Raw genomic sequence first — 15,997 nt, forward strand, 5'->3', positions numbered from 1 at the left:
CATAATGACATCCATGGGATGTCTTCGTTCAATCCTGTTTTATGAGTTTGTAACTTGTAAACCCATCTCTGTTCACGTTTAAATAGAAATGTACTGATGTCCGCAATGTGTGCCGGTATTGTGGGTTGCTCCAAAACTGTCCACCTTATATCTGTGGGAAGATGTTTCGCCTGTAAGAAGTGATTTGTAAGCTTTGTGGCCTGTCTACTACATCGTATGGAGCTTTTATGTTCTGATATTCGTAATTTAATCTTACGAGTGGTCATGCCCACATACATCTTACTACAAGGACATTTAATTAAGTATATCAAGTTCGCACTGTTGCAGTTTGTAAATCTGCGTTGTTCCCAAACTCGCTCTGTCCCGATGTCAATGGTTGTTGTTCTTGCTGTTTGGGGACATGCTGCACATTGTCCACACGGCTGATGCCCTATGACTGCCGGCATGTCCCATAAGGTTCCAACTGCTCTTGGTCCCTCATTTTTTGGTCTCGTATGGACCAATTTGTCCTTCAAATTTTGTGCTCTCTTATAAGCAAAGAGGGGAAGGGGCAGAGTGTCTTTGCCGGTGTTTAGTATACCCCAGTGCCTTTTCACGATCTTGGTGATCTGATTTGAGAAGGTACCAAATGTGCTTACGCAGGTCATGCGTTCAGTTTTCGGCTTAGGTGGTAGGATTTCAAGGAGGCTGGCTCGGTTGTTATTAGCCGCTCGTTTTTTTTGATGTTTGAATTAGTCTTCTGGGATATTCCTTGTGTGACAAATCCAGAGACAGTTGCTGGGCATGTGTCTCAAAGGACGTGCGGTTTAAGCAATTTCTTTGTATGCGCAAAAATTGCCCATAGGGTAGATTGTCCCGAAGGGCCTTCGGGTGGCAGCTGTTGTAATTTAGCAAAGAATTGCGCGCCATCGGTTTTCTGTAGAGTTCCGAGGCTAGGCCGGTAGGTGTACTCCGGATAAGCAAATCCAAAAAAGCCAATTTCTGAGTATCATACTGCATGGTGAATTTCAAGAATGAGTTCCTCAGTTTGAGCCAAGTGTGGAACTCCTTTAGCTGTGTCTCACTTCCACGCCACACCACGAAAATATCGTCCACCAAGATATCAGTTTGAGGATTAAAATCGGTGTTCGGTAATAACCTCAAAACATCTTTTGTGTCCATGAGAAAGGTTGGCATTTCTCGCACCATTGGTTGTAAAAAAACATCGACAACATATTGAGACACTCCGTGTTTATGGGATCTGTCACGTCTTGGAGTAGAAACAGTTCTGTTATGCATAGTTTTATTTTGCACACTGCTACTACATTTCCCATCATAGCCTGCGATCACGACGTTGTCTTGCGTGATGCTAGTCCCTCCGTAATCCCACAAGACGCATTCCTCCAATCGCGTCCCTGTTGCTCAATAACCAGGAAGTACAAGACGCGTTCTTTCAATCACATCTCCACTGCTAGGCAACCAAGAAGGTAAACAAGGTCGCAAAGTGTGACGTTGCGCCTGACATTACACCACGTGACACGTGTACCCAATCACGTCAGGAGAGACAACAACATTGCCTAGCGTTACGTTACTCTTTACTTAACACCATGTGACACGGGCACCCAATCACGTCTTGAACGCTCGTCAACCAGGAAGGATAAAGACCCGCTTCCTGTCCGTTACGGTACCTCCCTCAATGACAGCCTAGACGGATGTCCGGAGTACCGACGGACAGGTAAGCAGGGTCGGTGGTCTTTTCTAAATTTCTCTAAATATTTCTTAATATTTCTAAATATATCGAGAAAAGGGGACGCCCTGTGGAATAAAGCTCGCACTACCCTACATGTAGTGGTGTGGTGTTCTAGACATGCTGAATGATTCTTTCTTGATCACCACATAGACTCAGGACGTTCATGCAATTTATTACCAGCTTAAACAGCAAAACACAGCCTTATGGGTCAGTACTAAAGACAAGCGCTGTAGACAATTCCCCGTCCTCTTACTTTATTTTTCGTTGCTAAGTGGGTACAAATGACTGGGTGACTATCTTACTAGCTATCCCCGTTTTATACCCCCAGACACTATGAAATATACGTTATACACAGAAATGCTATGGACTACCTGTCTTTGACTATCGTGCTACCAATAAAGATACTATGTTCACAGTTTATGCATCCTTCCTCCTTTATTCCTTTCCTCCTTCTCTCCCTCAGTGCGGTGCTCCTTTTCTACCTGAGCTGTAGCCAGGTGAGGTGGAGCGTATATTCCCCACACATTGGGTGAGTAAAAGATAAAATTATCTTTTCTATAGGTCTTACATAAAAAAGGCAACTACATCCCACGGTCTATTTATTGAGACCAACTGACCAATAATGTTTGGCTCTAAGTAAATAAACACATTCACTATGTGCACTGTAAACTGTTGACTATAATTATGTGTTTCTTTTGTTTTTCATTGTTTGTTCGTCCCTCGTGATTGTCTGAGCAGGCGAATCTCAGGTGATATTTAATTCACTTTTCAGTAAATGTTCACACTATGCAGTAGCATTGACACAAGGTCCTGATGAAGCTGGAGGAGATCTCGAGACTCCAATTACCGCAGAAACATGTTGACCTTTAATATATCTGAGTATTTATATGTTTAATACTATCTTGCACTGTTTTTATTGTTGGGTGTGGATAGGATATCATTAAAATAGTCTTTTCCACTTCAACAACCCAATCTTAAAATCACTCACTGTTCCAACACCGTTACTTTAACACATTTGTGCACTGCTATATACTTTTACCCTCCTTATGCCATACAGACTAACCCATCACATTTGAGTTTTTTCCACTTGATTAGGTTACAGTTCACCTAATCTTGAGTGGTTTCACATCACTTCCTTCGGATGAAGGATCCCAAATGATGTAGGGCGGCACAGGACGGGTATCTGATGGGAATCATTTGATGGCCACCACGTACTATTTAAGTATGGACTTGGTGACTGTTCCCCAATCAACACATTTTTAGACAGTTTACTTTCTTTTTCTTCTTGACCTACTGGTATCTGTTGTCATAATTACGATATAGGGGATAATACCACTGTATGCTCACTTAATATTTCCTCTTGACCCTCTTTATTGTTAATCATTTAATTGGTATCTCCACAGTGGGAGATCTTTGGAGAAGGGGTGCCATGCTCACATTCGAGCACCTTGTGCAGCAGTATGATCTGGCTCCCACGGAACGATTTCGATATCTGCAAATCAGTCATGCCCTGGGATCTCTGCTTAAACCCAGGGACGATGTCCCGGAATCCACCCCGCTGGAAGATAGGCTCCTCACGGATCACATGCCCAAAAAAGCGACCTCTTTTGTGTATCGTAATCTTATCAACAACCTGCCGGACCCAACGCTAAGACTTAAGGATAAATGGATTGTGGAGGTGGGAGAGCTTGACGAGCCAGACTGGCAGACGGCACTTTCCTCCCCTAGAGAAGTTGCTATTCCATCCACACTCCGGCTGGTTCAATTGAAAATACTGCATAGAGTATACTATACCAGGGTTGCATTGCATGCAATGGGGAGAGCTGACCATTCGTACTGCCTGCGGAGGTGTGGGGAGGAAGGGACGTTCTATCATACTATTTGGGATTGCCCGTTCATTACAGATTTCTGGACTAGGGTGATGAGGACGATGTCGCAGGTCCTTAAGGAATCCATATTGCCAGACCCTAAATGCTGTCTTCTAAATGTCTGGGGACCCAATGATCTTACCCACTCATCTCAGGATTGGATGGCGTTGGGAATGATCTACGCAAAGAGAAATATAGCTAAGTATTGGGGGGCTCAGAGTGTCCCGACGCTCAGGGATTGGTGCTCAGATCTGGATGTTGCAATGTTGGCTGAACGTACTGTATATGTCAACCGGAAATGCCCGCAGAAATGGCTGCGGTTCTGGGGGGCGTGGAATGAGTACAGGGTTAATTTATGTGATCCTCCGGCACTTGACACTGAGAGCGACTCTGATTAGGGGCTGGGATTGGGACTGATTGTGAGATATGTCTGTATTTAACTGTCTTTCCATGCACAGAGTTGCTGTTCACGAGATACTCCCTATATGTACCTTATTCAGACTACGTGATTGATGGCCTTTATGTCTGCACACAGTGATTTCTTGTATGCCCTATGACTGTTTGGTATTTTATTTTAATAAAAATATTTCAAATAAATAAATAAAAATATAGCTGAGAAGTGGAATTCCCAAGTTGCCCCCAGGATCAGTGAATCCAAGGGTATAGGCTTGTTCTTAAATAGGGGGCGATTAATTATGTCCCAGAAACTCTTTAAGTCTTTCAGAGCACTGACTCTCTCCAGGTCCTCCCAAGCCAAACTCCTCAATTCATCTTGTCTTAGTTTAATAGTGCACTTATACGCCTGCCTTACATTTTTAATTTGTGTTCTGTCAAGAGGGTTGTCATGGAGGGCTATTTAAGATTGTTATGCACTCTGGAGCACTCAGCATTAAACCATCGCACCTCCTGGAATTCCCTTCTTCGAACTGATCTGGTCAAGTCTTTTGCCACATCTTCATAAATCAGTTCAAAGTCATGAACCACCTTGTCAGGGGGAGAGTCAGCATGGAGACAACTCATAATGAGGTTTAAATTAGACGCAACAGTTTTTGCTTCAAATTGGATGGGATCAACTTTACCCCAACTTAATCTCATTCCTTTATTTTGATTAAAATCGATAGGGCATCCATCACCTTTCTCAATCCTAGCTAGTGTAGTGAAGAGAGCAGTTAAAGGGTTATGGTCACTTGCAATATTTGATGCTACCTCGAAGCCACCAACAAGCGGGGAATACTTCCTAGTGATAAACATAAAGTCAATTGTGCTTTCTCTGCTTCCACCAACATAGGTGGGACACTGGGGTAAGCAGCTGCAGACCAAATTATTAGTGCTAATAAGGCCTAGATCATTGTCAATTATAATAGAGTTCAAGGCCTCACCCTGCGGAGTATGGATAAAATGTGACTGTGGATGACCCTCTGTATCTAGCAGCCCACAAACTCCACTGCCGCTAAAAGAACAAATGGTACAAATAACATCCCCCTCCCAAATGATACATAAGGGCTGCCACCTCCCCGCAATGTTATTAATCAGCACATGTAGGTCCTCAAACACGTGACTGCTAATCTGGTCAAAGATATTATAATACCAGTTTACCAGTAATAACTTAGCCCAAATCAAGTTGGAAATGAGAACTAGCTGATACCAAGATGAGGTCTTTACAACATGAGTTGGTATATGCCCATGTTTGACTGAGATTAAAGTCACAAGCCTCCTTTCTCCCTCCCAGCTGGTGAGGGTGCTGCATTGATGGCAAAAGAACAATAACCGTCCAGCGCAACATCAGTCTGATGCCATGTTTCTTTGAGGCAAATAATATCAAAGCCCCTAATATAATCCACCCAGTCCTCATTAATTAATTTTGCACGTATTCCTGCAATGTTTTATGAAATGATTCTAAACGGGAGGTAGCATACTCATGACTCACCATGCCCACGTTTGTTGGTTGCATGGCGGGCATGCTGACCAGGGTTGCTGTACCAGATTCCCCCCCCCTCCCCCCGAAATCGCATTAGAAACCGGAATTAAGTCCCGGATGAGGGTTTTATTATACACTGTATCATTTGCTAGGGCTGCTGATGTTTAGCAGAATGGGACCAGATAAAACTGTTGATTGTCTATTCCCAATATCATCTATATCTACAACTCTCCCAAAAACAGGGCGCCGTAGGACTGAGCCTTTCAGATCGACTAGACTGCCTGATTGAGGCAGTCAGTCAATATCGGTCAAGCCAGAAAGGGCATCAAAGTGATTGGGGTGGATAAATGAAGGGGGCTGGAGGGGAAAGTATCTCCTTAGCCCATACCCTGGGAGGTGTTGATTCTTACTAGTCCCATGGTAGAAAAAACCCAGAGGGCAGGCCTTTATCAGATCTTTTGGTGAGTCTCTGATGTACTTCAGAGCAAAAAGCGTGCACCTTGTGTCGTTAAAGTTAAGTACATTGCAGTCCCCTTCTAGGCATTTGATTGTAGGGCCTAACCAGTCCACCTTCCTTGCCATAATAATGTGTTCAAGCCGGTTTATGTGTTTCTGAATTTTCCTCGAGCACCAATATGCAGACTTATTTATAATGCTTGAACAGCTTTCTTGTTGCCCTGGGAGGAGGTGAGGTTTCTCTCCCCCCCCAAGCATGCCAGGTCCTAAACGCTCTCTCCCATTCTGTCTACCTCCCTCGTCCATCCCCCTTAAATGTCCCAACCATCCCAATTTCCCTTACTCTCGTATCAATTAACTTATTTCTGGTATCGGGTAAAATAGCCCGACTATCTATAGTAGATAGTCCATTCGATGGTTCCAAAGTCGCCAGGGAGGCACTAGAAAGTTTATCAGTTACCCTTTTATTTTTGTGACTGGTTAAAGAGTCCATCGCCTTTTGATATTTAAACGCTAGATAATCCCTTGGGTCCTGCAGAAGTCGCACAAGATGCTCTTCAATACTAGCCAAACGAGAAAGAATAGGTTCTAGGGTGTCCTTAACAACCTTACTGATTTTTTCAGTCAATATGTCCAGATCAACCTGTACAGTTTTTTCTCCACCATTATGGGTTCTAAATGTAGTACCTACAGGGTGAGATTGTTTCGTACGCTTAACCCTTGGTGACTGACCTTTCACTTTCAAGTCAACCCCTGCCAGTTCAGTTTGCTTCCTCTTCCCTCCTATCACACTCAGGGACCCCATTTTTTATAATTAGCTGCGGGGCACTTTCTTCTCCCTCATGCATGGTACGTTGGTTTCCCTGACTCACAATGATAATACAGGGTGAAAGTGGGTGTTGTGGCCTCGGTCCGGGATTTATTCCAATATCTACCATATGAAAATTCACAGGAGCTATGGTGGCGACTGGTAGGTCAGGAAGGGGGGCTAGTGACAGTCTCCTCTCAACCAACTCTATTTCCTTATTTAGTGCCCCCACCACTTTTAAAGATAGCCATCTAAAGCAGTGTCTGTTGTTTTAGGAGCAATGGCAGTTTTCCGTTTCCCATGACAAATAGAAATAAGTTTTCAGAAAAATGTGACTTAAGGTGTAACCAAATTATTGGGAAAAAGAAACCTTTACTATGGCGCAGCATCAACAGCCCGATGAACCAAGAGGGTGGGCCCAGCTCAGTCTCCTCCGGTCTCCTCTGGGTGCAGACGGGCCTGCCATTGGTCCGGGCCTGCCATTGGTCCATTGGTCCGGGGTATGCCAGTACACGTCCACGCACGTCCCACACCACATGAGCCCGAAGCTGCTTCATTCGCCTCCGGCACAGGCCAGGACACGTTGGCACCACCAGGCATGAGGAACGAGGGGGGATGTAGTCCTCCAAAGTGCAGAGAGCTTGAAATTGAAATTGGTTGAATGGGCTCATGCGCTGCGGGGGCCCGAAGCTGCTTAATATGCCTCCAGCGCTGGCCAGGACAAGTTAGCGCCACTAGGTGCGGGGAACGATGGGGATGAAGTCCCCAAAAGTGCAGAGTGCTTGAAATTGGCCAAACTATGTACAGTGTATATTACATTAAATGGCTTTGAAAACATTTTGAATGTCCCACCCATTATCCACTTTTGACATTGGCTAAGTTTTAGTAAGTTATTTACTGTGGAAAATATTTCGCATTATTAAATGTTCAGGTATTTGTATGTCTTGATATCTTCTCGGGCAGGAGGAGTATCATTGGTGGCTTTTACAACTTTTAAATTTTTTCTTTAATGCTTTGGTGAGAGAATCCCTCAGAGTTTCCTCATCTTGAGCATTTGTAATTTTTTAAGTATTTAGGAACGATAGTGGATGTAGTCCCTAAAAGTACAGAGTGCTTAAAATTGGTCGAACGGGCTCCTGCGGCACGGGTGCCCGAAGCTGCTTTATGCACCTCCGGCACGGGCCAGGACACGTTGATGCCACCAGGCATGAGAAGCAATGGGGATGTAGTGCCCAAAAGCGAAAAGGGCTTGAAATTGGTCGAACTGGCTCCTGGGCCGCGGGAGCCCGAAACTGCTTTATGCGCCTCCCGCGCAAGCCAGGACACATTGCGCCACCAGGCACGAGGAATGACGGGGTATGTAGTCCTCAAAAGTGCAGAGTGCTTAAAATTGGCCAAACTATGTATAATGTATGTCAGAGAAAATGGTTTTGGACACATTTTGAAGGTCCCACCCATTATCCACGTTTGACATTGGCTAAGTTTTAGTTAGTTATTTACTGTGGAGAATATTTGGATTTGATTCTTATTATTTAGTTTGGCATGTTAAAGGAAGGGTTCTTTATTATGTGGCATTGTTAAATGTTCATGTATTTGTATGTTTTGATATCTTCTCGGGCATAAGGAGTATCACTGTTGGCTTTTTAAATTTGTACATTTTTTCTTTAATGCTTTGGTGAGAGAATCCATCAGAGTTTCCTCATCTTGAGCATTTGTCATTTTTGAAGTATTTACTTGTTTGTGCCTTTTATGTTGTTTATTTAATAGATTGTTTGATGTTATTGGTGAAAGTTGTTTATACTTTTATTTTATTGGTGGGTTTAGTTTTAGTTTGAACTTTTCTTTAACACGTATGTCCTTCTATAGAAAATGCTAATTTAAGTTTTATTTTTAATGTATCTTACAGGGTTTAATAGATTTGAATAAAAATATATTTATATATATTTATTATTATTTAGGTTGTTATTTAAATGTTTGAAGTTAATGGTATTATGTTTTGAATTTTATTAGTATGATTTTAGGTATATCATTTATAGAGGTGAATGTAAACAATGTTATTGACTGTAATATATTTAATTTAACAATGTGTATAAAATGCTTAAGTTGATTTCCATTCATTGTTTTATGTACTAAGGGTTTTTGTTACTTATTAATGACTATTTAATTATGTGGGTGAAAATATAGTAGTTGATAATATGTGAATCACTTTTTTTTAAATATTACATGTTTATTTAAAGGTAACAATATTTTTGTTCCCAATCTTTATGTTTTCAATATAGGTATAATCAATATTTTAACAACAGTATTTTTTTCTCGATGTTTATGGTTTTACTGGTTAAGTATGAAAGTCAATATTTATGATATTGATATTTAATTTCAGATAGTTTCATGTTTCGATATGTATGCAGATATTATGTCACGTACCATATAATAAGTAATGCCAAAAAGAAATCTAAAAGGTTTTTGGTATTGTCTGTGGCATGGCTCTCAAAGTTTCTACAGGAAGCTTTCAATGTCCCAAAGGTAATTACATGCATGATTGCACATTGCCTTTGATGGTACTAACGACATGTTTGATTACTGCTCTGGTATTTAATGTAGACATGCTATGATATGAACATTGAAGTCAGTAAAGACATCATTTGATTTTGCTCAAAAAGATACTGAAGACATCATGAATCATTGCTCTGAGTATTAATGAAGTCATTTTTAGGTCGAGCCTAGCGCAGCACGCATGCGCTGCCCTAGGAGAGGGCCTCTTGGAAACACTCCACACTTTCTTAAAGCTTGTGCATGAGGTTCTCACATTTTATTGGCCTTTGCATGTGGCTTTCAATAATGACATTAGGCAAATGGCCAAAGACGGGTGCATGGGCCGCCTTTTCTGTAAATGTTCACTCCCATGGCCTATAGGTCTCGGGAGCGAACACACGGTGCCAGCTGAATTCTTTGCATTCTTGAATCATGTTACTAATTGACCCAGGGTTTCTTTTTTCTCAGCTTTCCCTTATCTTACAAACCTGTGACGTCTGCTTCTTCTCTCCCCTCTACGTAATGGGCCCCTTTCTCTGCCCTCTTCTTTCCTTCGTATGCACCCCCGTGTCCACGCCGTGAAACACCCCCTCTTCCTATTTCCTTTCAGCCTATTTGTTTTTTTTATACAGTCCGCTTCTTCTCTCCTCTCTACGTAATAGGCCCCTTTCTCTGCCCTCTTCTTTCCTTCGCATGCACCCCCTGTGTCCACGCCATTAGACACCCTCTCTTCCTAATTACTTTCAGCCTGTCCATTTTTTTTCAAACAGTCCGCTTCTTCTCTCCCCTCTACGTAATGGGACCCTGTCTCTGCCCTCTTCTTTCCTTCCTATGCACCCCCGCCTCCACGCCGTGAGACATCCTCTCTTCCTATTTCCTTTCAGCCTGTTTTTTTTAAACAGTCCGCTTCTTCTCTGCCCTCTACTTAATGGGCCCCTGTCTCTGCCCTCTTCTTTCCTTCGCATGCACCCCCTGTCTCCATGCCATGAGACACCCTCTCTTCCTATTTACTTTCAGCCTGTCCATTTTTTTTCAAACAGCCCGCTTCTTCTCTCCCCTCTACATTATGGGCCCCTGTCTCTGCCCTCTTCTCTCCTTCGCATGCACCCCTTGTCTCCACGCCGTCGGACTCCTTCTCTTCCTATTTCCATTCAGCCTGTCCATTTTTTTTTTAAACAGCCCGCTTCTTCTCTCCCCTCTATGTAATGGGCCCCTTTCTCTGACCTCTTCTTTCCTTCGCATGCACCCTCTGTCTCCACGCCAAGAGACACCCTCTCTTCTTATTTCCTTTCAGCCTGTCCATTTTTTTATAAAACAGTCCTCTTCTTCTCTCCTCTCTACGTAATGGGCCCCTTTCTCTGTGCTCTTCTTTCTCTCGCATGCACCCCCTGTTTCCATGCCATGAGACACCCTCTGATCCTATTTCCTTTCAGCCTGTCCATTTTTTTTTAAACAGTCCTCTTCTTCTCTCCCTTCTATGTAATGGGCCCCTCTCTCTGCCCTCTTCTTTCCTTCGCATGCACCCTGTCTCACGCAGTGAAACACCCTCTCTTCCTATTTCCTTTCAGTCGGTCAGTTTTCTTTTTTTTTAAAACAGTCCGCTTCTTCTCTCCCCTCTACGTAATGTGCCCCTTTCTCTGCTCTTACAGTTATTAAATGTGGTGACCCCTTCACAAAAACAATTACCTTGCTTTATATTCTAATACAGTAACCCCTTCATAAAGCCAATAGCGTTGCCCTGCGTGGTGTTATGATAACAATTTGTCATAATAAAATATAATTTCAGATTGTCACCAAACGTGATTCCATCTGCGTATTGAAAATATTTAGAAATTACACCATAGTATTTAATAGTGTGTTTATAATAAAGGTATATTTGCTTTGTGAAAAAAAAAATAACTGAGTCCAGTTTTTTTACTGTTATTAATGCATAATAGTAGTAGCCAAAACAAACTCCCTTTCATAGGCCTTCAACTACCCAACCGTAAAACAGTAAACTGCTACAGGTGGGTACTTATATTTCATTTACGGAACACTTTTCAAATTATAACTTATGGACTCCTCATATACAACAAAACTACTGACACCTCCCAAAGGCGAGACCTGTTGGCTATACCAGTGCTTGTTGGATACTCTAGTGGGTACTGTCAATGAGCTGGGGCAATTCTTAGACTCAGTCTTGTGAGTTAAAGCATGTGACTTAAAGCAAACAAGTTACTACCTCGGCAGGCAAAATATGACCTGTATGTGTGAAATTGCATACTTTTTTCATAACGATGTAGTGTCTTAGCGTGGACACGTTCTAGTGTTCTAGTGTGATGTAACATACTCTACACCCACCCACCACAGACGTCATGGTGTCACATGACGCTGCCAATAAAAGAGGCCGAGCGCACGTGCTCGGGACCTTTCCTACTACTCATTCCTGGTGTCCGTGTCCATTATTGCTGCGCCTTACATGAGGGCCCAGGGCCCATTACATTCATCATTACAATGGCGACGAGGTCGGTAGTGCAACCCACGCGTGCCACTACCCTACACTGAGGAAAAGGGGGAGAGAGCTGCCCGCCTGAAGGGCATCCCATGCAGCAAGGTGCAGCGAGCCGAGAAGCCGGTGAGCACGTCGGAGCCCAGCAGCCACCAAGAGGCTAACAGCAAGCCGACCGAAGCTACCCTCGTCAGCCGCCACCAACATGTGCCATCAGGAATGAGCGGACCGCCCAGAGCCCACCTGAGACGGCCGCGAAGCAGTGACCCCCCCCCCGGAGAGGTGTACCGGCCGGGCGGAGGCCGCGACAGAACGTCAGGCCCGTTGGCCGAAGGTGAGCCCCAGGGGCGAAGCGCTAATAAATAAACTGTGCCCAATCATAAGCAGGACCAGCGGAGCCTACCCGCGGCCTGCCTGAGTCATCCCTTGCCCCCGCCGCATGTGTGACTGTGAGCGGCGGGGCCCAGAGACAAGCGACGGCGTGAGGGAGAGTGCGGCCGGACCCGCAATTAACATAATCAACGAGGGGGAGGGAGCGGAGTAGCTAACCGCCTCCCGACCCCCCTCGCAACGTGGTCCGGGCCAGCGGAGTCCACCCGCGACCTGCCGACGGCACCCCCAGCGAAGATAGACTCAGCAGCGCCAGCGGAGCCCACCCGCGACCTGCCGGCAGCACCCCCAGCGAGGAAAGACTCAGCAGCACCAGCGGAGCCCACCCGCGACCTGCCGGCGGCACCCCCAGCGTGGATAGACACTGCAGAGCCTGCGGAGCCCAACCGCGGCCTGCGAAAAGCAAGGCGGGTCTCCGCCGCGCAGCGAGTGCCAGTTGGAGCTGCTGCGGCGGGAGACCGGCGAAAGTGGAGCCAGCTGGGCCAGGGAACCAAGAACAATCAAGTAGGCAGAGCCGGCGGAGCCCAACCGCGGCCTGCCTCGAGTGCCCCCGCCCAGGGAGGAGTGACCGGAGCGACGCGCTCCCCCGCCGGAGTGAAGCACCAATACCCCCCGCCCGCGTGAGTACTGCCGAGGTGGCCGCGGGGTGGGAGGGGAAGCAGGGGAGAAGCAAGCGTCTGCACGCGGCCAGCGCCGCCAAGATCAAAAGGCGCCCCCCTCCTCGTGTGCTCCGTGTGAGGAGCAGAGTGCATGGAAGCAGGGGAGAAGTAAGCGTTTGCACGCGGCCAGCGCCGCCAATATCAAAAGTGCCCCCTCCTTGTGTGCTCCGTGAGAGGAGCAGAGTGCCGGTAAGCGGCCAACACCGCCAAAGATTAAATGAGCTCCACCATCACTATTACGGAAAGTGTGCCAATCAAACATCAAAGAGGCGAGACACTGAGCCTGCACTCCACAGAAATGCCTCGCCATCACGCCTGCGCCCTCCTGCCCCAAATGTATACAATAGCAGGGAAGGGACTCACCAGGAAGGCAGTGTGAGGCCAGGTTCCAAGCAGCAGCTCCAGCCCCAAACCCCCCTGTGCACTGAGATAGAGAGGCAGTAGAGCACAGAAACGAGGAAGACAAGAGCCACCAGACAGGAGCACGCCAAATCCAAGACTACCGCCATCTGGTGGCCAAGGAAGGGAAGTGCATCTGCATCTAGAAGAAATAAACAAGCATTGCCCAACACCAGGCAATGCAGCAGCAACAAGGGTAACGGGCTGGAAAAAAAAAACGGAATTGAATCTCATGCAGCAAGTTAGTGTGCAAACAAGCACGGGAAAAAACCCACACGCACCAGCAAGGAGTCGGCAGACGCCACTTCCAGAGTGACGTGGGAAGAGGCACCAACGCCTCACCAAGCATCCAAGCATGGACAAAACGTCTGGAGAAAACGACTGCCAAGCACTGGAGGAATGATCAAGGAAAAGACTGGCGCGATCAAAAGACGGAGAGAGCAGTGACTCCTAGTGGCCACAGGTGTTCACCGCAGCATCAACTACTCCCGCCAACGGTCCGAAGCAGCAAGCACCCGACGCCAGCCAAAGCAGCAAGTACATGACGCCAGCCAAAGCAGCAAGTACCCAACGGTCCAAAGCAGCAAAGTACTGGACGTCAGCCAAAGCAGCAAGAAATCGACGCCAGCCAAAGCTGCAAGTACCAACGACACGCAACAAGTGTCCGAGAGCCCTGAAAAGTACGGGCGCAGATAACGCGCCACGTGGCAAGGCACAGCCACCACAAGATGAAAGAAGGGCAAAGGTAACGCCACAGTGCAGAACAGTTACCGGAGACGACCACTAAGCATGGCGCCCCCCAGAAGCCGATCCACAGAATGATCGCGTACCAAGTATGACCCGCGACGGGTCCCCAAACAACACCAGAAAGTGCTAACGCACCAAGTCCGACAGGACGACCGAAGAAGCCTGCCAAAACATCGGCAGAAGTGGACCGCCGACGGTCCAATACGTTCAACCTAGACAAGGTCCATGAACACCATCCCACGAACGTCACCAACAAGAATCTAGAGAAGAGGGTTCGCGACACCATCTCTGGCAGCTGAGGAAGAAGGAGGAAGTGTTCCTGTCAGGGACAAACCAGGTGTACGCATGCAGCGGGCGCGCCCTGCATGGAGGAGCCAGGTCAGGAGAGAAGATGCAAGATCGGACCAAGTGATGTCGTGAAACAGGAATGGAGATAAGGAGAGATCCGAGTGGCACATATGCCACCGTGAAAAGAAAGGAAGAAGAGGAGAGAGCTGTGTGGCACGTCTGCCACTGTGAAAAGAAAGGAAGAAGAGGAGAGAGCTGTGTGGCACGTCTGCCACTGTGAAAAGAAAGGAAGAAGAGGAGAGAGCTGTGTGGCACGTCTGCCGCTGTGAAAAGAAAGGAAGAAGAGGAGAGAGCTGTGTGGCACGTCTGCCACTGTGAAACAGAAAGGAAGAAAAGGAGAGATCTGCGTGGCACGTTTGCCACTGTGAAAAGAAAGGAAGAAAAGGAGAGATCTGTGTGGCACCTCAGCCACCGTGAAAAGAAAGGAAGAAAAGGAGAGATCTGCGTGGCACGTTTGCCACTGTGAAAAGAAAGGAAGAAAAGGAGAGATCTGTGTGGCACGTCTGCCACCGTGAAAAGAAAGGAAGAAAAGGAGAGACATGTGGCACCTCTGCCACTGCCAGAGCGGAAGGAAGCATATCCACGTGGCCGTTGCCACAGTTAAAGAGCGGAAGGAAGTATATCCACGTGGCCGTTGCCACAGTTAAGAATGGAAGGAAGTAAATCCACGTGGCCGTTGCCACAGTTAAGAGTGAAGGAGAAGTCAGTGCGAAGTAGGTCCCCACAGTGAATCCAAGGCCGAAACTGGTACGTAACCATCATTCCACGGCGGACTACAAGAACTCCAACCGCACCCGTTGCCACGGAAGTCAACAACAGAAAGACTGTGAGGACAAAGGGGCTTCCCAGTTGTCTACAGACTGTTTCCATCGAGCACCGCCAACCGGTGCCAAGGCGGACTAAAGTTCCCCGAAACAGATTGAACTCCACCTGCCAATTCCAAGCAGCGGCGGATAGAAAAGCATGGCGGAAGCTGAACACTTCACTGCATCCTGAGACATGTTATTTTCCCCTAATGTGAATTCGGAAGTCGGGTCTTTGCAATGATAAAAAAGGGGAGTGATGTAGTGTCTTAGCGTGGACACGTTCTAGTGTTCTAATGTGATGTAACATACTCTACACCCACCCACCACAGACGTCATGGTGTCACATGACGCTGCCAATAAAAGAGGCCGAGCGCACGTGCTCGGGACCTTTCCTACTACTCATTCCTGGTGTCCGTGTCCATTATTGCTGCGCCTAACATGAGGGCCCAGGGCCCATTACATTCATCATTACAAACACCACGAAATTCTTTGAAAATGTTACGAAATTGCTGTATGATAGCGAAATGCGCTTTGCAGGTATCTCACATAACGGTTTATTCCACTACGTTCCTTGCATTAAAGAAAGTTTTGTGGGATACTGGCAGCACGCCAGTTTTAGCAGAAAATGTCACTTGGCATAACATTTTTTGGTGAACCAGTGTCCTGCTCCTACTTCCTAAATATTTTTTTAAGCTAAGTGCCTCCTAACTTTTTTTTTTTAAGTGAAAATGCGTAATGTGAAATTATTTTAAAAGTGCGCATGCTGTCTTCCGCGAAATCCAAAATTATGCTAATAACCTTGACATAATTAACATGTTCCGAAGCCTAAATTGCGACTGGTGCCGAGTA

At 46.1% G+C, this 15,997-nt stretch overlaps 1 protein-coding gene across 1 annotated transcript in view; it reads left to right on the forward strand.

The window, feature by feature from the left end:
• Positions 1–15,997, forward strand: part of LOC147663105 (nck-associated protein 1-like) — a 1,078,872-nt gene that overhangs the window by 431,812 nt on the left and 631,063 nt on the right. The window lies entirely within an intron of this gene.

Source organism: Lissotriton vulgaris, unplaced genomic scaffold, assembly GCF_964263255.1.
Source record: "Lissotriton vulgaris unplaced genomic scaffold, aLisVul1.2 SCAFFOLD_417, whole genome shotgun sequence".
Lineage (NCBI taxonomy): Eukaryota > Metazoa > Chordata > Amphibia > Caudata > Salamandridae > Lissotriton > Lissotriton vulgaris.